A 24,206-nucleotide genomic window follows, 5' to 3' on the forward strand; every position below is an offset into this window, starting at 1 on the left:
TGCTAGAGCTCACTGAATAATGCAAAATAAACTAAAATAAAATACAAATCTATTAGTTTGAATTTTAAATACATTTGATTTACTAAGTTCTTACTCCTCTAAGGTGGTCACTTTTCACAATCAAGTTTTGTTGGCAAGCATTTCAAAAAGCAAATTTCAGGTTACACATGGGAGAATTTGTGGAAACAGGATTTAAATTTTGCACATGCAAGTATTTATTCCTTCCAGTAGTACTTGCTTTCTCGTCCAGCTGTGAATCAATACCACACAACTTAACTGACTAATTGTATTTAAGCAACACAGTTCAAATTTGGAATATTAACAATAATTTGAAATTCAAAGATATTTGTTAATAAATTTAAATAATTAATGCATTTGGAGAAATCCCCACTTGTTGATATTAATCAAGCAAAAATAGGCTAAATTTGAATAAATTATTTGTTGATAGTTATTCACTGTGCTCTAAAATGAATTTTGATAGATCAGATAATTGCTTGCAAATTGAAGCATTTACTTTCTCATTGCTTAAATACTGTTGGTACAAGTGTAACTGATAGCTATTTCATTTCTATAACATTTCTGCTCAAGACACTAGTGGTGTAAAGGTTTGTTCAGTTGTCCCTTCATAATAATGTTGGTTTAATGGATTAAACTAAACTACTGCACTCAGATTTTGCTTGTGTGATATATGATGTACTAATGTTATTAACACATGCATTGTCAAATGCTGTGCTGCTCCAATATTTGAATTACAGGTCTATTGTGACAAAACTATTATAGTAGAACTTCTGAGTTACGAACACAGTTATGAACTGACCAGCCAACCAGGCACCTCATTTGGAACTGGAAGCACGCAATCAGGCAGCAGCAGAAACCAGAAAAAGCAAATAAAGTATAGTATTGCGTTAAACATAAAGTACTACAAAAAGGGGGAGGGGAATTTAATAAAATATTTAACAAGGTAAGGAAACTGTTTCTATGCATAGTAAAGTTTCAAAGCTGTATTAAGTCAATGTTCAGTTGTAAAATTGTGAAATAACAATAATATTTTGTTCAGAGTTATGAACTTTTCAGACTTATGAACAACCTCCATTCCTGAGATGTTTGTAACTCTGAGGTTCTACTCTACTACATTAGGAACATTACAGGACATAATTTTGCTACTTGTGTGATAGAACAATACCTTTTGTTCTCTCGTTTAGACTTCAGTAATGCACTTTTTCTGATATTGCTGCTTGCACAATTAACAGACTAAAATTGATAAAAAACAGTTCTGCTACTAAGATCCTATTTACAGTAGATGAAGAAAGTAAATAATTTCAGTTTTGGCTCATTTAAACTGATTGCTAATGAGATGCCAGGTGCTGTCTCAGTTAACAAAGCCCTTCAGAATTTTGGACTATGCTCTTGCTGTGATGCGGTCACAATTTATGCAAGGTAACCGGATTCTGGGCTTCATATCTCATCATTAACTAAATGTCAAATTACATGGTAGTTTCTTTAATTTAGCACCTTTTCTCTGCAAACCAGAGATATCAAGGATGCATCCATTCTTTCACTCTTAAAATCAGCCTGACTTCACTTGTTTTTCCCTTTGTTTTCAGCTAATAACGTAGAACTTGGAACTACCGACTGTATGATTAAGTTACTGACATCTTTAGTAAAATGCCTTGAGATGTTTTGGCATGAAAAGGCACTGTGTAAATTGAAGTTACTGTTGCAAGTCAATATGAAGTTAAATGCTAGAAGGCATGCTGGTATGTATAAAATAAAAGAAACAAGATTGGTTTTCAAATGAAGCGAAAAGGGATACATTAACAATGTAACTACAACAGGAAACTGGACTTGTGGGCATTCTGTCGAGAAGTGAGTAGGATTGATTGGTTATTAGTTTTCTGATCAAATTGGTTAGCAAAGGTACAAATTTGTGGGTGAGGGTTACCTGGCAACTTTCTTTCAACTGTTGCTATCTCTACATAATCATGGAGAAAAAAATAGTGTTAGAACATAACACTCTTTTTATAAATGGCTTTTAGTATTCCTCACAGTGACTTTCAATTCATTATGAGGCTTTTGGTAAATGTAGGGTGACCTTATGCCCCGATTTTATAGGGACAGTCCTGATTTTTGGGTCTTTTCTTATATAGGCTCCTATTACCCCCCACCCTCGTCCCGATTTATCACACTTGCTGTCTGGTCACCTTAGGTAAATGGTAATTCTGTACATTAACCTGGATCTGTTCACAGACACAAACATGAATCTGGCAACATAATTGGACAGTGAGCTTCTTGAGGGAAAAACCTTGACTTACTATGCTTGTACAATGCTAAGCACATTGTTGGTGCCCAATAAAAATAAACCTATTGTATGAGTTCTACAATCTTCCATTCTAGTCATCACTTTAATTGGAAAAAAGAGATACTAGGTTACAAATTATTTTTTAAAATGCCTAACATATTAGAAAAAACAGAGTTGTCAGTTCTCACATTTTTATCACAAGTATCACCAAATTTAGTGTTTTATTTTAAAGCCCCAGCTCCTGGAATCAAAGAAGTACATGAGAATTTCAGCTTTCATTAAAAAATAAATAAAACAGTTTCTAGCTTTTGTGACTCCTAAAAACATAAACCAGAAGGCAAATAAAAAGAACAGCTAAAATATTTTAGATCTAATGATTTTAAGTCAAACGCATGATTTTTAAAAAGCTGCTCAAACTGAATTTTAAATATCTGATTTACTTTGTACAGTTTACATTGTTTGTATTTTGTATATCATCTTGTTCCTCCGACAACTTCCTGTGCCTCCTTCTGGCTTAAATAACGTGGTTGGACCAATTGGTGGAGACAGGTGCTCCTCGGATCAGGGTGGTGCCTTAGCTGACACTGTAATCCTACTTGCTCCTCAGCCCACCAGATTTTATCAGACACAGGATGCAGCGACTGTGTGGGAACTCACAGTGCTGGGTTTGAGACCCAGGACATCACAAATACAATTATTGAAGCAACTGGCTGCAAGCTCCAGTCCTACAGCCCCATGGGCTGAAGCTGAAAATGTCATGGATGTCTCTGGAAGTCACGGATTCCGTGACATAAATGTAGCCTTACTCATGACTAGTAGATAGATTGTATGGAAGTGTTGAAGACTGCTGAAGATTCTACCAGTATCAACATTGACCAAAGACGCACTAGAATTTGAAAAGTGAAACCAAGTGACCTTCTACAACAGCTGCGCTTCACTGAACAATGGAACCATCAACATCAAGCATTAACCTAATGTGAAAGATGGAGCTTTCTCAATAACTGCCCTACCAATCCAAAACTCAATCCCAAAAAATATTAGGATGACCAGAACATCAGTGTCTTCAGAGTAAACTGCCAAACTCACTTCTTAGACTTAAGTCTTCCCACAACAAAACTACAAAAAAACTAAAGGAAAAAAAAAAAGAAAAACTCCAACCAAACTCCAGGTTCTGCTGATTGGAGGAATAAGAGAGATGTATGTGCAAAATTCACAATTAACTCAAGGTGAAATTCATTCTTGTGCAAATGATCCACATAGGACTTAAATCACTTAAATCCCATTTAATCCCTCAAAATAAGGCATAAATGGCATAAATTTAAGTGTTGCATAGGCCTTATGCTGTCTCTATACTGTGGTGAATTTCACCCTCAGACACCATAGTTATGCGTGTTATATAGGAACCTAGACAGATAGATTAGAAATCTTACTATAGGTTTCTTTCTTGTTTTGTGCAAAATTTCAAATTGGTTCCAGTAATCTGGCAAGCTATGAGCTCAGTAAACCAAAGTCCTGGGCAATGGAAAATAAGGAGCAGCATGTAGTGAAAAGAAAGAAAGAGAAAAAGGTGGACACGATTTTTCTTAAAATGATTAAATTTTTATTTTGGCTTGACTGAGCTCAGTGCTCAGCTATGAACCACTGTCACTGTTCTGTGATTACTTGGACATTGCTCAATCCATTGCTGTGCATATTTGATTTTTTGCCTGTTTTCTAAATCGTGAACCAGCACCATACGCAGCCCACAGGGACAGTAGGACCAATTTCATTTCCTGTTCTCAGAAGAAGCTGGCTGGAGATGAAGGGGGCAACCCTTTCAGTCTTGAACCATATTGACAGAGTTAATTCATCTCCCGGTTGACTCTTTTTCAATGTAGAGATGAGTAGAAGTCATGAAGTTCATTTCTGGACACAAGCATTCTCAAAGTCTGAGTGGATTTTGATTTGCTGTTTCAGTTTGGGCTCCATCTCTAATTTTATATGAACCAGATGGCCCCATTTATACCCAAATGATAAATCCCACAAACCTGACAGATTACATAAAGAGGCACTGTGAATATTGATGACAGCCCTTTGCATTTCTCACCCCACAAGCTTTTTGGGGATACTCTCTTTACCCCTAAAGTGCTGGAGCTGAAATAGGATTTTTAATCAAGAATTGGAAACTTTGCTCTTACAGTTTATTTTAAAATTTATCACCAAGAATTCAATACTTTAATTCATTTCAAACTTCTCATTTGATTGTGGTTTTTTGGTAAAGTGTGTATATGTGTGTGTGTGTGCATGTTTTCTTTTTATTGCTTCTTAAAACAAACACACTATACCTTAAGAGTCTATAAAAATTAATCACCTCACTTCCAAGAGATTTTACACACCGTATGTGGGACAGGCGGGGGAGAGCACTTTTATTACTTTTAGTTTGCAACTTTACAATGCAATAAATTCTTTGCCACCATGAAGGGAGTGTAATTCTGAAATTGACGAAATCATTTGATACAGGTAGCTTCTATTATCATAGTTTCCATAAAAACTCTAAAAGGTGTAATCTCCACATTTTCATTTTCTACTCCATGCATCCCTTTCCCAGAAAGCTTCTCTCCATACATTTAACTCAGTCTATGGACAGCAACAATTATTTAAGATCAAATTTTAGCAGGTCTCCAATCAATGTAGGACTCACATTGAGATTATTTGACAGTTACTCCCCTCAACCTTTTACTAATATCTCGGGGAAAACCCTGTTTATTATGCAAATTATGCATGTTTACATTTTGCAAATGAGTAAAACTGAACACTGTCCAAAACCGAAAGGTTAAAGGATCTCCTGACTCTTCTTGATTGGCACTGAGCATCTCTCTCTGAGTAAAATAAGATCCCACCACTAGCAGCCTACATTGTTACAGTTCACAGCTACACAACAACCAATCAACAACAATTTAGAGGAAGCACAATCTTAACCTGACATCATTTAACAAATACGGATTGTCCATCACAATCATAAGCAGGTGCCCTCAAAAATGACAGGGTTTTTGTGAAAGATCTTTCTTGGTGGTGGTGGTTGTTTTGAAGTGTTACACTATACAATTGTGGAAATAAATAATTACAGAAACACCAATTTAAACTTTGAAATCTATTTTTATTTCATTTGACTGAGAAATTAAAATATTTAAATGTAATATTACATTTTTGTTAATGACAAATGATCTGACAAATAACTAATTGATATTAAATACCAATATTTACACGTGCCAAAATATCAACAGGAGCTGAGAAAATGTCCCAGTAATTTATTTTTAATTTATTATTTCACAATATATTTCAGGAGCACAATTTTTAACATGAATTAATTGGTGTGAGTTTTTTTGTTTCTTTTACAGCCATTACCATTTGCTTTTACTGCTCTAAAGAACCCAACACAACCCCTCCCCCCGCAACTTTTTTGAAAGACTTGTTTTAGATGGTGGTCTCCATTTAGGCTATGTGTGCAGGCCAGAGCATACAGCACTCCTTCCAATCCTCCACTGGAGAAGTTGTCCCTAACAGGGCTGACCCTGCTAGCAGAATTTAGAACAGCCTTTAGATTGGTCTATATTACAGTAAGGGCCAAAATGGCTCCAGTGGCCCCAGGCTGGTAGAGCAGAAAGGTTACTTAGAGGCACTTTACCCTCATCTCCTCTGCTGCATTGAGTATGAGGTCAGCCTAGCTGAGAATCTTTCCCCTTGCCATACTGGGAAAGATTCCTGTTCTTCACACAGAACAAAGAGGCTGAATCGTTGCTTTAAGGAACCCCTAACTTCAATGAACCCCTAACTATGGTGATGCAGTCATCCTGCAAGCCTGCGCTACTTTGTCCAGTTGTGATAACAGTCAGCTCTGTGTTCTTGGGGAACCAGGGAGCAGTATCCAGCCTGGCTGACTCATGAGGACACCCCCTCCCCGAGCCTCTGCTTGAACCAAAACCAATCAGAGAAAAGACTTGCACAGAGCAGTGAAGGGCAGTGGGAGACAAACCTAGACTCCTCCTAACAAGGGTGACAAGATTAAGCCAACTCCCCTAGCCTCATCTGCATCAAAGATGGGATGCGGAGGCATCTCCATCAGCATACAGAATGGAGAACAGAGATTCCAAGGCACTGAACTTTGGGACCAGAAAAGCAGAGAAGCACTCATCCTGGGGGATCTCCACTCCAGATGTTATTGAACCTATGCCTGCACACACCCAGCTCAGCAGTGTTCAGATCAATTCTAGTAATGAATCCTTGATTGATATCCAAAATACTGAAGCAGCCTAATTGCATTGTGAGGTCCCTAGAAGGAACATCACCCATAGCTAGGAGTGATCAGCCCCTATTGTCTAGTCTAAAGAAAATCCTTGAGTCATCAGTCTACCCATAAACAAATCTAGTGTTCTCCCTTGAACCATTGTATTTTAACTACAAAAACCCCTACTCATGCTCCGGTAAGTGTTATGATGCCTGCATTCAAACTCTGCATCAGTTCCACTGGGATTCCATCTTCTCCTGACTGATCATGCTGGCAGCTCTGCCTGTCTCCAGCACGCAGGACCCTGAGCTACCATCATCACCTGGGAACCCCGACCAGTTCAAGCTTCATGGAAGTGGTGAGACCCCAGCTCTCTCTGTGTTTTCTTTTCTACCTCAGGCACGCATAGTTTTCTATATAAGACTTTTGTAACCTTTAATAATGTAACTGTTATATTTGTTTAGGCTCTCCTTGTGTGGTTATATTAAATAAACTTTTATGGTTAAGCTAGTTGCTTCCCTCTCTCTCTCTTTCTCTCTCTGAACTTCACTCCTTTGTGTTTTTAGCTTCCCCATTTATTCTGCAGCAATGCTTCAGAGTAAGCTAAAGATCCCTGTAGTGCCCCAAAATATCGTGGGGTTTGCTCATCAAGTGGGTTAATACCAGAACAATTGTAATGTGAAAGTGGGGATAGGGACATGCTGAACCTGTGACATATGAGGGTGGCAGCTTGAATATGCGGCTCGACCCAGACTACTGAATCCAGGGGCATATAAGGGTGGCAGCCTGGAAGTGCTGTTCAACCCAGCCTGCTCAGGCTTACTCTATTCCTGTGCGGTACCTTTGGCACATAAGGGTGGCAGCTTGAAAGTGCTGCTTGACCCATCTGTCATAACCTATTCCCAGATTTGGACCTTAGCGTCCAGAATATGGGGGTTAGCATGAAAACCTCCAAGCTTAGTTACCAGCTTGGACCTGGGTAAAGCTGCCACCACCCAAAAAATTAGAGTGTTTTGGGGCACTCTGGTCCCCCCAAGAAACCTTCCCTGGGGACCCCAAGACCCAAATTCCTTGAGTCTCACAACAAAGGGGATTAACCCATTTCCCTTCCCCCTCCAGGTGTTCCCTCTCTATTTCCAGTCCTGGAAACAGAAGTGCTTCCCTCTTCACCCAGAGGGAATGCAAAGTCAGACTAGTAAATCTAACACACACAGATTTCCCCCTGACTTCTTCCTCCCACCAATTCCCTGGTGAGCACAGACTCAATTCCCTGGAGTTCCCCACTAAAGAAAAACTCCAACAGGTCTTAAAAAGAAAGCTTTATATAAAAAGAAAGAAAAAATACATAAAAATGGTCTCTCTGTATTAAGGTGACAAATACAGGGTCTATCGCTTAAAAGAAATATTGAATAAACAGCCTTATTCAAAAAGAATACAATTCAAAGCACTCCAGCAACTACACCATGTAAATACAAAAGAAAAAAACAATAACTCCTATTGTTTTATGATCTCTGTACTCACAACTTGGAAACAGAAGATTAGAAAGCAGGAAACAGAAATCCTCTCATAGCTGAGAGAGAGACAGGCAGAAGACCAGAACAAAGGACTCAGACACAAACTTCCCTCCACCCAGATTTGAAAAAGTCTTGTTTCCTGATTGGTCCTCTGGTCAGGTGTTTCAGGTTACTTCTTTCCAGGTGTAAGAGACATTAACCCTTACCTATCTGTTTATGACACCATCCCACTGAGTCCAGGCAAAAATAAGGGATTAGCTTGAAAGTGCTGATTGACCTGGTCCACTCAGACTTGCTCTATTTGTGTGTGTGTATATTTGTGTGTGTGTGTGTTCGTTTATCCAGTTCTGGGGCTGGAGGAACCCAGCCCTGGGGAACCTAGGTTCTGCAGGATAGCTCCATTGGAAGGGGACTTGCAAGAAGTGAGAAGTAGAGCTCCATATAAAAACACAAGTGAACACAAGCAGTACATTAACAGAATTACAGAACCGCCCCACCCCTCAGAAGAGTAACCCTAATAAATGAGCGTCCTCCAAAGTAACAGGCAAATCTGGTAACAGTTGCCGCTTCAAATTACCAAAGCTTTCCATTAAGAAAGAAATTATTCCTCATCAGCTCTGACAAACAAGAGATCTTGGAATGGCAGCTCCATTGCCAAAGTGGTTCCCTTCTTTTAATTTATATCAAGCTAGGAATTTTGCACTAGCATAGTGTAACCACAGATATTTGTGGAAGGTTTCTGGACATATCACAAGGGTGAGCACAGAATAGACATGGGCTTGAAACAACTGAGGTTACCTCTATACTGTGAGCTGGGGGTGTGATTTCCAGCTTGAGGAGACATATTTGTGCTAGCTCCTATCCGACTAGTGCCCTAAAAATAGAGTACAGCCATGGCAACACAAATGGGAGGAGCTAGCTGTCTTGAATTTCTACCTAATGTGTCTGCTTTGTACACTTGGGGCAGGTAGCCCCTCCTGCTGCTTGCACTGCTGTGGCTATATGCTATTTTTAGTGCATTAGCCAGATCAGAGCTAGTGCAGATATATCTTCTCAAGCTGGAATTCATACTTGCCATCTGAAGTATAGACATACCCTGAGAGAAATCTGACAGTCAGCTAAGTTTGAAAATTGGGCACATGTGAGTTCAACAAACAAAAGATTAAACTTTATATCTGAGGACTTTTTTAGTATTTTCTTTTTTAAAAAATGGGAGAGAGGGGGCAAAACTTCAATTACTTAAGAAAAATTAAACTTATAGGCCATAAAAGATAACTGTCAATAAAAGTGAATAATGGAAAAAGGTACTCTCTTTATAGAATAGGACATTAAATTAGTAAAGATTTCTGAAACTGTAAAAGTTGCTTTTAAAAAGAAAGGCAACAAGCACACGCTTGGGAACTAAGAAAATATTAGGATAACGTTGGGACACATTTTAAGACTATGGTTTTCTTTGCCCAAAGAAATCTGCAAAACCATCAAATGATTTATTTGAAGAGACCTGTGATACTATGCCCCATATTCTTCATAGAGATATTGTAATATGATATGATTATGGCATAACTATGATGTATTTTATACAAGATAGGGCATGTGAGATATCATTGAAAAGGTTCTGATTTACTGAATATGATTATCCTATTTGTATGCATGTATCATTTTTGTATCTGAAGTTAAGAATATTGACTATAAACCTGTATTACAAATATGTTTACACTTGGGGAATGCCCACTAGGCAGAATGCAATCAGGCTAGATGGCTGGTTGGGAACAACCTTTAAGGAGAACAATAGGTCTTAGAAGAAGCTAATCATCCACTGGGTAGCCTTCCTGAGGACACCAGAAACAGCCTCTGAGTTATGGCTCCTCTGACACTACAGGGGTATGTGACCAAATCACCTGGTACTGGACTCCATCTTGGAATACCAGTGTTTTTCCACCGACTGGGCGTAGGAACCAAGAGGGGAGAAAAAGGGTTCCCACCATATGCAAAGCTATTTAAGGCAGGGGAGTGACATCATTGTGGTTCTTCACTGACTCCTCACCCAAGAAGATTGCTGGAAACACCTGAGGAACAAAGACTGGACTAGGGGAGGAGGGCTGAACCCAGGCTAGAAGGATTTCTACCCTGTGAAAGGAAAACCTGGAGTTTCAAGCTGCAAGCAAGTGCAGTTTACCTTCAAGAATCTCTGCAAACTGCCTAAAACAACAATTAGAGTGAGAATTTGCTGCTTATATCTAATCTCTTTATTATAATAAGATTTGCTAGGTAATTTGCTTTGATCTGTTTGCTATCCCTTAAAATCTATCTTTTGTAGTTTATAAACTTGTTATTGTTTTGTCTAAAACCATTGTGTGGAAATCATAACTGGGGGCAGAAAGCTGTTGCATATCTTCCTCCACGCTGAGGGAGGGGGCAAATTTAATGAGCTTATGCTGTACAGTTCCCTGTGCAGTGCAAGACGGTATAATTTTGGGTTTACCCTCCAAAGGGAGGTGCATGCTTATGGAACTGTGAGGTGCCTTAGCTGAGCCTTCCCATGCAGCACTGATTTCAGCATCTGTGTGGAGCTGCAGCTGGGTATGTCCCTACCTGTATGTGTGCTGAAGGGGGCTTGAACCTGTGCAGTGCAGTGTAAAGGGAGCCCAGGCTGGTGAGTCAGGCAGGCTCAGTGGACTTGTGGACCCCAGTTCCAGATGGCCCCCTGTGAGGAGCCTGTCACAAGACCCTTGTTAGATGAATGGTAGTGCTAATCATAATTATTAGGATGTCAGCCATTTATGTACAAAGGCAGCTTCCACTGAAGCAAAATGACTTACAATTTTACTCTTATTTCATAATGCCGAATTGTATCTTTTCTTATCTTTTTGTGAGTGGGCAACTACAGTTAGGTCAATCACCATTTTATTAAATTAAAGAAGGTAACAAAAAGTTTCAGATTAACTTTTGCCAGTGTCTTTTCGTAATACAAAAGTCACATGGGAAATGTTTAGCATTTCAAATGCCATCATTATCTACAGATCTTTTGGAAAAACTGCAGATGATCATTTTACTATGAGAGGATTTTGCATTTACAGGACTAGGACAGTGCATGCTGGTGAGAACACTATCATAATTTCACTCCCATATTTGTCCACTGTATTCTTATTCTATTTGTATATCTCTCTGGTAGATGTTAGAAGTTGTTAGAGCAGGGGTGGGCAAACTTTCTGGCTCAAGGTCCACATTGGGGTTGCAAAACTGTATGAAGGGCTGAGTAGGGAAGGCTGTGCCTCCCCAAACAGCCTGGCCCCTACCCCCTATCCAACTCTTCCCACTTCCCACCCCTTGATTGCCCCCCTCAGAATGCCCGACCCATCCAATCCCCCCCCCCGCTCTTTGTCCCCTAACTGCCCCCTCTTGGGACCCTCTACCTCTAACTGCCCCTGGAACCCCACCCCCATCCAACTCCCCTGCTCCCAGTCCCCTGACTGCTCTGACCCCTATCCACACGCCTGCCCCTTGACAGGCCCCCCAGGACCCCACGCCGATCCAACCCCCCCGTTCCCCATCCCCTGACTCCTATCCATGCCCCTGCCCCCTGAGACTCCCATGCTTATCCAACTGCCCTCCCCCCCCAGTCTCCTGATCACCCCCCAGAACCTCTGTCCCCTGACTGCCCCCTGGGCCTTCCTGCCCCTTATCCAACTCCTGGCCTCAGCCCCCTTATCATGCCGCTCAGAGTAGCATGTCTGGCAGCCACGCCGCCCAGCCGGAGCCAGACATACTGCCGTGCTGCTCGGGAGGAGTGCACAACCCACTGCCCAGAGTGCTGCCACTGCGGCGGCATGGGAACAACAGCGGGGGAAGGGTTGGATAAGCATTGGAGTCCCAGGGAAGCCTGTCCGGGGGCAGGGGATGGGGAACAGAGGCATGTCATGAAACATGTAAACAGATCCAGCAGGGGAGGGGCTGGGGTCCAGCCTCCCCAGCCGGGAGCTCACGGGCCAAGCAGTTCAAAAGATGTAGTTTAGATAGATCCTAAAGGGACCCTGGAGTCTTAGAGCTTACAGAGCTTTTTATTAAATTAATTAAAATGAGTGTAAAATGTCTGAAATGAATGTCTGAAAATTATTGGGGGGAAATATGTACAGTATAAAGAGACTTTAAAACTATATAAAATTATCCCCTGAAAAAATACTTATAAAACCAGTCATCATACTGGTTGATTTTTTAATAATTCAGCTAATCCCTTTGTCACAGGAATATCACATTCAACAGAAAGTGTATGTTGTGTGATACCTGCCTCTTATTACACACCTAAAGGGGACTAGTCTCCCAGGAAATATGTACACAGTGGTGGTTGTTTAAACACATATATCGCAATTCAAAGATCTGTTCAGGGTGTCTTGAATTCTGAAGTCAGAAAAGGACTTTAAGAATCTTTAATTCTAGTAACACAGCTATCCTGTGGCACCTACAGTATAAAAATTTGCAGCAGAATTCACTAATTTTTGCCATAGAAATTGGCACTAACGCACTGTAGAATGCCCGGGGCTTTGGCTATAACTACTCGTTTGTCATTTATAAGTGGACTGCAATTATTAGAGCTTCACAGATTATTATGTAAGCAGAGTCAGGATAAGCTCTACCCTGACATCTGGTGGAAAGAATTTCAGAGAGTGTATTTGCATAGGCACGCCTACCCTATCCCAGACTGCTGAGCTGTGGGACTGCTTGGTGACAAATGACTCACCCTCAGTTGGGTGGTACTTGCTAGACAAGGGACATGGATTCCAAACCCAGTAAATTGAGAGAGGCTGGGGACAGGTATCTGTGCCTGGTGGTGCAGTCTCCTTGTGGAGCCAGAAGCACCAGTTCCACCCCCTCCTCTCTCCACTGTGGAATGTCAGAGTTGATTTTTATTCCCTCAAGAATCTAAATACAGGTTACTGAGCTGAATTCACTTTGGGCTAATGGTGCACTAGCACTGGGGCTCCCCCACTAAGAGCTGAGATCACTAAGAGTTGAAATCACTAAAGAGCTGAAATAACTGAGCTGAGAGCACTGAGTACTGTGCTAACTAGTGGGGGAGCCTGAAGATATACTGTGGAACAGAGCAGCTGGTGGAGTGGAGCAGTTGCGGGGACGGCTGGAGCGGATCACGGGACAGCTGGTGGCAGCAGAGCGGCTGGCAGAGCGGAGTAGCTGTGGGATGGGTGGAGCGGCCCACAGAGTGAGCAGAGCAGAGCCGAGCAGTTTGCAGAGCAGCTCATGGAGCAGAGCAGCTGGTGGAGCGGAGCAGTTCCTGAGGATGACTGGAGGAGCAGAGTGGAGCAGCTGGTAAAGCGGAGCAGTTCGTGGAGAAGGCAGAAGCAGAACCCATGGAGAGGCCGGGCAGTTGGCCCTGGACCACGTAAGGTGCCCCTTTCTATCCAGGCTTGGGGGAGGGACCTCTCCAGATAAACTCTCGAACTCTGGGGTGGCATTGACCAGAGACTTTTGGGTTGTTGGACTTTGGGGTGATTGGACTTAAAACCCAAGGGGAAAAAGGACAGTGCCAAATGTACTTGGAGGTGGGTTTTTGTTTATGGTTTGTGTTATAACCCGGTTTGTGGTGTTTCTCCAATGGGATGCCGCATTGATTCCTCCCTTTATTAAAAAGATTTTGCTACACTCAGAGTCCATGCTTGCGAGAGGGGAAGTATTGCCTCCTAGAGGTGCCCAGGGGAGTGTGGTATGTGAGTGTCCCAGGTCACTGGGTGGGGGCTCGAGCCGGTTATGCATTGTGTTACTGAAACGGAACCCCTGGATACTGAACCCGGCCCTTGTTGCTGCCAACTCAGAGGGGCAGAAGGGTTACAATTAGAAGCTGCAACTCTCAATTGATGGGTTATATAAATTGTAAAAATAAAAGTTAGCTCATAGTCACAATTTTCTTTCCCCCACTCAACAGGATAAAATTACAAACATTACATTGTGTAATCACATTGAGAGCATTTCACATAAAGATATATTGCAATTAGGATTTGTTCTTTTTATGCATCTTTTTATGCTGATTAGGAAAAAACTTGCTGTGAGTAAAGCCTGTTATGCATTTTGGGGCATACTAAATGCTTTATGAATTGCACTGAATTATTTTTTAATTTTTAATACTTGTTTCAGGAATAATCTAATGAGACTTATAGACTCTAATGCAAGAGCTGATTTTTGTAGCAAGCTTCTCCCTGCTCCACTGTCTCATTATTCTTGAAGAATGTCACCAAGTACCACTTTTCACATTATAAAGAAAACATTACAATTATCTAATTAAGCTCAAGTTCTCATGTGCATAGTTGTCTGAACTGGTTTCATGCCTCTGGATTTTCAGAATTATCATCTGCAGTTCTGACTAATTATAAGCACAAATGCAAGCATCAACACAAGAGCTCCAATATCACATAAAGAGCCTTTGGGAGACAAGAAACAGAAAATGTGCATTAAAATTCTAATTTACACTTACTATTCCTTCAGACACATCTTAGAACACATCTAAGACAACCACAACAGATAATATATACCAAATACTAAAATTTGAAGTGGAAAACTTAATTTCAATGTGACTTCTGCTTAAATATTATATAAAACAAGGGTTGCTATTTAGTTCAACAATTAGAAGTATGTTTCTTCTTATGCAACACAAAATCTTGCAAACGGTCAAGCTGTCAGTTTAAAATGAAATATTAAAGATAAATTATATTTGTAATTTGTGACAAAGTGATATCCAAACTTTTAAAATATATTCTAAGGGTGCTCCTAGCATATATTTGAAAGGCACATTGAAGAATTGATTCCTTTTTACCAGACATGTTTTGCAGTGAATCAACTGCAATTTTTCATAAAATACTTTGTAAACAAGCCTTAGATCTGTAATCTTATGAATGGGTCAAAAAAGGAAATAGGCTTTTCTTCTTTTATGGAACAATACCCCTATCACTTCAAAAGAACAAGAAGTTTTCACTTGTTGAGTCGCATATCTTTCTAAACGAATTTCATAAAGATTCTCTGTGCAAATAATGCACTTGCTGCGCCAGTCCACTAAATAACAGATGCTTATATAAAATGGAAACAGAAGCTGGGGAAATAGCAATATGGTGGAGGAGGAGCATCAACAAGAGCAAATCCGATTCTCTTTTTAAACACAAACTAAGATCCCCAAATCTGCAATAAGGTTCATATAGAGGGGACTCTTTACAGAGCACAAGATCAGGACTTGTTTTGAAGTGCTGTAAATATAATAAAGAATAAATATTTCAATGAGAATTTTAGTACAATACTTACAATATAGACTCACATGTTTCATGACATACCATGCCTAAATATGGGGAAAGCAGACAAGTATGTATGACAAGTGGGTTTAAGTTGGGACTGAGGGTGGGGTGAATAAGGTTTAGGAGCAGAGTATCAGCTTTGTACCCCACAATCTGACCGCTGAACACAGTAAACGTCAAACTTCAGAGTAGGAAGAAATTGTTTTAAACATCCTAACTGGCAAGGGACAAAACTGGATAAATGCCCAAATTGGATTCTCATGTGACCTTATGATGAAGGCGGCATTTTTTTAAATCTCTTAGAATTCTTCCTTCTCTAGGGGAATAAATTAGTGACACCATCAACTTTTCATCAGACACGAAGGGGAGAGGCTCTACTCTGCATGCATATTTATATACAGTAATCAGCCAAAGCATATCTTTAATATTTTTATTAAATAATTTTAATATTTTACTTTCACCACACAATTCTACATCACTAGTTCAATGACCGGACACTAGATTTGTATGAAAATATATTTGTTTCATGCATATGCTTGACTTTAAATTTAGTAAGATTATTTCAACACAAGTTTTAAATTTCTGATTTTTCAAATTCCAATGGGTACATTTTATATTTTACATTCAAATATGCATTCTGATTTTGAGATAGGCTCTGTTGCTCATGCATTATACTCCATATGATAAGTTTATAATCCAACAAAGCTTCACATTGATCAGAATTACTTAGCAACCTACACTACATGTACCCAGGTAAACCAGATCTTTGAAATATTTGCCCTCTAAATAATCATCAGTTGCCTTGAAATTTTTCATGGTAGAGCCTAATAATGCTTCCTGTAATGTTAAACATAATTTAAGCATAAAATCTTTGAAAATCCTTATATCACTTCTACTATTAAAATAAAATATGGAGAATATACCTATCTTATATCTCCTTAGTATGTATCTGGACCACATGGGAAAGAAAAGGTTACTTTCCATTCTAACTATGGTTCTTCAAGAGTTGGGATGTGCCACCTCCCACGTCCTCACTACATCCATGGACCTTATTTGGCACCAATTTTTTCCAGTGCTAAAGTCATCCTTGACTACCTATCTTTAGAAATTAAGATGGCTCTGTATATTCACAGGTTAGATAGCTGATCTGATGTTGATCTAGGCATATTAGGACTCTTTGGTGATGAAGACAAGGAGCCTCTGCTGCCTATTGGTGCAGGTTCAGGTTGTGAAGGCCCCCCACACTGAGCAGCACTCACAGGAAGGAGCCTCCCCCAAACAGAACAAATAGTAGATACACACACATATCTGAGAACATGGAGCAAGACAAGACACCACTTTATTTTCCCCTTCTTATCTGAGACTTGGAGGCATGGTTGGCCAGCACCAAATGGTCTGATGACTTTAGGTCCAGAAAAAAAAAAAAGTCCAACACCACAAATTACCTTCCAGTTACTATCCAACTAACTAACAAACAGTTTAGCTGTAGAAATTAAGGGACTTTTGTATCAAACACCCCAGAAGTAGCTCCAGACATGAAGAAATGGTCTCTATAGCTCTGGTTGGCTGGTTAGGGCCATATGACTCTTTTATAACATTGCCAGAGAGACTACTTGTGTGGCTCCAGCAGGCACTGTTTTTCCCTGAAGGTCAGTGGCACCAGAGGACAAAACAAACAAACAAAATGTTAAGTACATTAGAAGCAGGAAGCCTGCCAAACAATCAGTGGGTCCACTGGATGATTGAGGTGCTAAAGGAGCATTCAAGGAAGACAAGAAGTTGCAGAGAAGCTAAATGAATTCTTCGCATCAGTCCTTCACTGCAGAGATTGTGAGGGAGATTCCCATGCAAGAACCATTCTTTTTCAGTGACAAATCTGAGGAACTGTCCCACACTGAGGTATTGCTAGAGCGTGTTTTGGAACAAATTAATAAATTAAACAGTAAGAGAAGGTTATTCACCTTCTATAGTAACAGGTTCTTCGAGATGTGGGTCCCTGGCGGTATTCCCCCAAGAAGGAATTCAAATATGAAATCGGAGAACTACTAACTGTGATATGTAACTTATCATGTAAATTAGCCTCTATACCAGATGACTGGAAGATAGCTAATGTAATGCTGATTTTAAAAAAGGCTCCAGGGTGATCCTGGCAATTCAGAACCAGGCAAATTGGTTGAAACTATAGTAAAGAACAGAATTATCGGACACATAAATGAGCACGTTTTGTTGGGGAAAAGTCAACGCTGCTATTGTGAAGAAAAATCAAAAAATTCTTTGAATGGGTCAACAAACATGGATAAGGGTGATCCGGTGCATATAATGCACTTGGACCATCAAAGGCTCTTAAGTAAAGTAAGCAATAATGGGATAAGAGCCTCTCATGGATCAGTAACTGGTTAAAAGACAGGAAACAAAGGGTAGGAATAAATGGTCAATTTTCAGAATAGAGAGAGGTAAATAGCAGACTCCCATAAAGATTTATATTGGAACCAGTGCTGTTCAACATATTCATAAATGAACTGAGAAAAGGGATAAACAGTGAGGTGACAAAGTTTGCAGATGACACATAATTACTCAAGATAGTTAAGTCCAAAGATGATTCAGAAGAGTTACACAGGGATCTCACAAAACCGGGTGACTGAGCAACAAAACAGCAGATGAAATTCAATGTTGAGAAATGCAACGTAATGCACATTGGAAAACATAATTCCAACATACATAAAGAATGATGAGGTCTAAATTAGCTGTTACCATTCAAGAAAGAAATCTTGGAGTCATTGTTGATACTCCTCTGAAAACATCCACTCAATGTGAAGCAGCAGTAAAAAAGGCTAATATAATGTATCATAATGAACCATTAGGAAAGGGATAGATAAGAAGATATCCAGTGCTCCTATATAAATCCTTGGTATGCCCACACATTGAATACTGGTGCAGTTTTGGTCATCCCAACCAAAAGAAGAAATATTAGAATTCAAAAAGATACAGAGAAGGGCAACAAAAATGATTAAGTTATGGAACAGTTTCCATCTGAGAAAAAATTAAAAAGACTGGGACTGTTTAGCTTGGAAAAGAGATGACTAAAGGGCAATATGATAGAAGTCTATGAAATCATGAATGGTGTGGAGAAAGTGAACAAGGAAGTGTCATTTACCTCCGCAAATAACACAAAAAACAGGGGTCATCCAATGTAATTAACAGGAAGCAGGTTTACAACAAACAAAAGGAAGCACTTGTGCACACAATGAATAGTCAGCCTGTGAAACTCATTTCCAGGGATGTTGTGAGGCCAAAACTATAAGTGGGTGGACAAAGAACTAGATATGTTAATGGAAGATAGGTCCATCAATGGCTATTAGCCAGAAAAGTCAGAGTCACAAGCTCATGCTCTGGATGTCCCTAAGCCTCTGAATGCCAGAAGCTGGGACTGGATGATGGGATGAATCACTCAGTAATTGCCCTGTTCTATTCATTCCCTCTGAGGCATCTGGCATTGGCCACTGTAGGAAGATAGGATACTGGACTAGATGGACCATTGGTCTGACCAGGTATAGCCATTCTTATGTTATTATACCATAGAAGAGAATATGCTGAGGCCACCTCAAAGAAGCAACTTTCTTCTTATCTTTTTCAATTAAATCTTTTGGCACTGACAAGTCCAGAATTCTGCTTTTAGCACTACTCTACTGCAAAATGCGTTTGCAACCATACTGGAAAATTGGTTCTGAAGAACTAAGATGTACATTTTCTGCAAAGTTCCACAGCAGGGAAAAAATACTTGAAAAGTTCCATGTGTTGGAGATAATGAAAAATGAGCTACTCTCCTTTCTCAGATGTATAGATTTAGTAATGGAGGAAAGTAGGTGTGTGGACTTGCACCCACACAGAGTGCAAGATACCCTGGGAATATAATGGGCCAATCCCACAGATCTTGGTCATATTCACTTAGTAGCAATCCCTCTGCATACCTTCCATCCTTCCCCTGCCAAGAACTGGCAGCATGACTGGCATTACTGCCATTAGCTTCCAGCAGTTTGCCACATAAATTAATGTATGTGGCTATGAAAGAGAACCTCTGTCCCATTCTGGCCAACTAGACTCCGAGTCTGTCATCCCTCTGGCGGAGAGGCAGGCGTACCAACACCTCGGCACGTTGACGGGCTTCCGCGTCCAGCAGACCCCCGAGGACACCATCCGGGAGATCCTACAGGATGCCGCCAAGATCAACGCATCCCTGCTGGCACCGTGGCAGAAAATCAACGTCCTCAACACTTTCCTGATCCCCCGCATCGCCTTTGTCCTGAGAGGATCCGCCTTGGCAAAGGTGCCCCTCAACAAAGCGGACAACACCATCTGGCAGCTGGTTAAGAAGTGTATGTCCCTACCCCAGAAAGCCAGCAACAAGCTCGTCTACATTGCTCACAGGCACAGTGGTGCCAACGTCCCTCGCATGGGAGACCTCTGCGACATCGCGGTCGTCACACACGCCTTCCGCCTCCTGACGTGCCCGGACGCCATGGTAAAGAACGTCGCAACGACCGCCATGCGCGCCGCCACCGCGAAGCGAATAGGCAGAGCTCCTTCCGACCAAGATGTAGCCACCTTCCTGAGTGGCTCCCTGGACGGCAAATTCGCCTGGGACAGGGGCAACATGGCCTCGCTGTGGACCCGCGCCCGCAACGCCACCCGCCGACTGGGAAAGCGACTGGGCTGCTGCTGGGTGTGGAGCGAGGAACGGCGGGAGCTGGGAGTCCTTGTGCCGCGGATTGAGACGGAGGGCAACACCATCGTCAGCCCCGGAGTCAGAGGCGTGCTGGAGAAGTCACTGAAGGCTGCCGTCCACGTGCTCTACGTAGACACCCTGAGGAAAAAAACGGACCAGGGCAAGGCCTTCGAGGTCACCAGCAAGCGGGACTCCAGCAACCACTTCCTCCCTGCGGGCAGCTTCACCCGATTCACCAACTGGCGGTTCATACACCTCGCCTGACTGAACTGCGTCCCGCTCAATGGAGCCGTCCACCACGGGAACCCGGACAAGCGCTGCAGGAAGTGTGGGTACGCCATGGAGACCATGCCCCACGTCCTGTGCAGCTGCAAGCCCCACGCCAGAGCCTGGCAGCTGCGCCACAATGCCTTCCAGGACCGCCTAATGAAGGCCATCACCCCGCACCTGGGAGGGATCGCTGTCAACCGCACCATCCCCGACACCGAAAGCCCACTGCGCCCGGACCTCATTGTGACGGACAAGGATCGGAAAAAGATCATCCTTGTCGACGTGACGATCCTGTTCGAGAACAGGACCCCGGCCTTCCGCGAAGCCTGAGCCCGCAAACTTGAAAAATACGCTCCCTTGGCGGACACTCTGCGGACAAAGGGCTACGAGGTCTACACTGACGCTCTGATTGTTGGGACCCTGGGTGCCTGGGACCCCTGTAATGAATGCGTACTTCGCACCTGTGGGGTGGGCCATCGCTATGCGCGGCTCATGAGATGCCTAATGGTCTCGGACACTATTCAATGGTCTAGAGACATTTACACAGAGCACATCACTGGCCACCGCCAATACCAAGTGTGAGCCGGCGTGACTTTGTGCACCCACGACGGGGAGGAAACTTGTGGACCTCCCCTGCTGGACTTTATCCCCTGAGCCCTGAACCCATCGAACTGAACTCCACCATGTGAGGGTCATCCTATCCCCATTTCCCAGCCCGTTTATCTTTACCCATGATCGTCTATAACCTGTATGTATGAGCGATGTACCCCCACTGCTTCCTGACTGTATCTTGATCTCACCCACCGTACACCCCACATTGGGAACATGGCAGACTGTATATGCTATGTGCTGTTCAATACCAAACTACTAGCATCCCCCTATACTCTGTATGTTACCCCCGATGATCAATAACTGACTTTTCAAACTCTCTGTATCGTTTATTTTTAAACATTTTCTAATAAACTTTTAAATTTGTAAAACAAATATTGTAGCCACGTACGAGGTGATGGGGGAAGCATCACTCCTGGAAGCGGTGAGAAGGCTGCTAACAGCTCTGCAAGCAGACGAGTGATGAACAGGGAATTCAGTGCTCAAAGTTGGTTTAAAATGAGCTCCTCAGTAGTGCTCCTCAGTAATGCTCACCTCCTCCTCCCTCTCCTAACTCTGTGCTCCAGATTGCCCCCTCCACATTCCCCCAGCTGCCTGAGATCCATCCAGGAGAGAGCAAAGGTGCTCTTATCAACCCCTCCCCCACAAATGCCTATGTCATCACTAGGGAGGAGAATGCATGTTTCTCTTTTGATTCTCTCAGGCTGCCTCCTATTTCTCTTGGGGAGCACAGGTGCTCCTTTGCAGAATCCCCCATCCAGATGTCTATCCTATTTCTGGTGGTGATTATCCTCCATCCAAAATTCTTTTTGGGGGGAGCCACATACATTTCTCTTCCTTCCTATCCCACCAGTCTTCCTTGTGGTGGCAGCTCCATGTATCAGATGTCTGGCTCGTCACGCTGACTCACATGTGGCTGATGCTGTGGCTGGCCCCTGGCCCCTTAATGAAAAAGCACAAACCCACCTACGTAAAGGATAGACCATTTTTTTGGGGTGAGGGGAGGGGGAGAGAGAGAGAGAGGATGAAGAGAGAAGAAGAGCAAGGCCACTAAAAATCCAAAATTAATGGTTTTTTAAGACGTGATTGGTCATTTATTCCCTGGCCCTCACTTTTTTAAACTCCAGAGAGTAGGAGGACTTTTGGCTAGTAGCAGTGAGTGTTTGGAAGGAACTGGTTTACTGGCAATCAGTTACAGATCTTTAAGTACAATTAACACTCAGTGTGCTGGACTCAGCTGAAAAGAGACAGAGAGAGAATAGAAGGGAAGGAAGAAACTTTGCCCAAACCAACAACAGACTGTGGCAGGTGAGCACAGCCCGTACTATTCTGTTGCAAAGCTCAGAAATCTGGCCATAGTGAACAAGGAAGCAATTCATCAAAAGTCACACTCCAAACTGAACTACAATATTTGTGTGAAAGCACAAACTCATCACTAACGACACAGAAAAACACCAAACACAACATTGGGAAGACATCAAAAAAGAAAGCATCATGAGGTTGCTTATTCACATACACAGCCACTGGAGATTGGGATGGCACAGCATGTGCTGGGCAACAGAGCACAGAGGAAAGGAACAGAATAGAAAAACCGCCAGGATACCAGATGGATGACATAAGTGACAGGAAAGAGGAGAGAGTGAAAGAAAAGGAACTACAGGTCAGATGTCACAGTAACACGTAGCTCATCTGAATGTTGACTCTCTGCCATTAGCAGGGGGGGAAAGAAGAATTAATGGCATTAAGCAAATATCAGTAAAATTAGCGTTAGGAGAAAGAAGACATTTAAAAGCTCAGAAAATATTTGGATGAAATGACTATTTCTATCTGGTGGAAGGTTGCTCATTCATATCGCATTTATTCTCTGTCACAAAAGGATCACAAATTTAAAAATCTCACATCAAAGAGGCAAAGGATTAAATGACATTTCTGTCACCACTGACATTACTGATGTGCAATGCACATACAAAGATAAAAGCAATCATGTACTTCTCAGAGAGACAAAACTGTTGAATTGGTAGATTAGTAAACTTCCTTTTCAAACTAGTGGATTAAACTCATCTGTTCAGCAAAATTATTGTGCTCTACTTGTTTCATATTTTAAATAAGTTAAAGCAAATCTTTAGAATCTGGAGGGATATGGATGAGCAGGATGGGGGTAGGGGTGGGATGTGAGAGAGTCTGTATGTCTGTGAGAGAAAGAGAGAGAGAAAGAGAACTGACCTTAAATGTAACTTCTCTTTTGTCAACAAAGCTCAGACTATGACTTTGTAAAACTCATACATTGAGTTACATTGACTAAAAGAACGCTGCTGGAATCCAGAGTTGGAAGACACCTGCAGTTCCTGGAATCCAGAGTTGGAAGACATCTACTAGGCCATCTAGTCCATTTCCCTAACAGTGCAGGACGATTCCCTATCAGATGTTTTCTAATGTTCTGTCCTGTCTAATGTTAAATATGCCCAGTGATAGAACTTCTAGCATTTCCTAGGAATATTATTCTGCAGGCAAATATAGCAAGCCTAATCGGCTTGCATGGGGGAGGAGCAGAGGCAAAACTGAAGCCCAAGCCCCACCACGCTGGGGAGAGGAAGCCAAAATCCAAGGGCTTCAGCCCCAGCTTCGTCAGTTTGTCAGTATCTTTCTGGTAATGTCATGTCCATAATGAAAGGCAAAGTTCCAGGTGTGGTTGCATCAGAGCTGTAAAGAGAGACAATTACCTCCCTATTTTGAGATATGCTGGTTTTGTTTATTCTACCTCAAGTTGCATTGGCCTTTTGACTGCCATATCACACTCCTTACTTATGATGAAGTTACCATTCACTTTCACTATTATATTTCATTTGGTATCACAGCTTTGAAGGTTTCTCCCTCCAATGGAAAGGCTGTATTTTCAATTATTTTCCCCCAGTATAAATGTTTCTTGGTTTAAGTTGAATCTTATTTTATTATACTCTACCCATGTGAAAGGAAGGACGGTCCAGTGGTTAGGGTACTAGTACAGGCCTTCTGAGAATTGGGTTCAATTCCCTGCTCCACTATAACATCCTGTGTGATCTTGAGCAAGTCACTTTGCCTCTCTGTGCCTCTATTCCACACTTATAACATAAGAATAAATAGCGCTTCCCTACTTTAGAGGGATGTCATCAAGATAAATACATTCAAGAGTGGAAGGCACTGAGATGCTACACTGCTGGGGGCCTACTGCTCTATACTTGATTTGCCGTCATCATAATAT

The 24,206-nt window shown here is 41.8% G+C and overlaps 1 protein-coding gene across 5 annotated transcripts in view; it reads right to left on the reverse strand.

The window, feature by feature from the left end:
- Positions 1-24,206, reverse strand: part of NEK10 (NIMA related kinase 10) — a 172,434-nt gene that overhangs the window by 61,866 nt on the left and 86,362 nt on the right. The gene's annotated exons all lie outside the window — the stretch shown is intronic.

Source organism: Gopherus evgoodei, chromosome 2, assembly GCF_007399415.2.
Source record: "Gopherus evgoodei ecotype Sinaloan lineage chromosome 2, rGopEvg1_v1.p, whole genome shotgun sequence".
Classification (NCBI taxonomy): domain Eukaryota; kingdom Metazoa; phylum Chordata; order Testudines; family Testudinidae; genus Gopherus; species Gopherus evgoodei.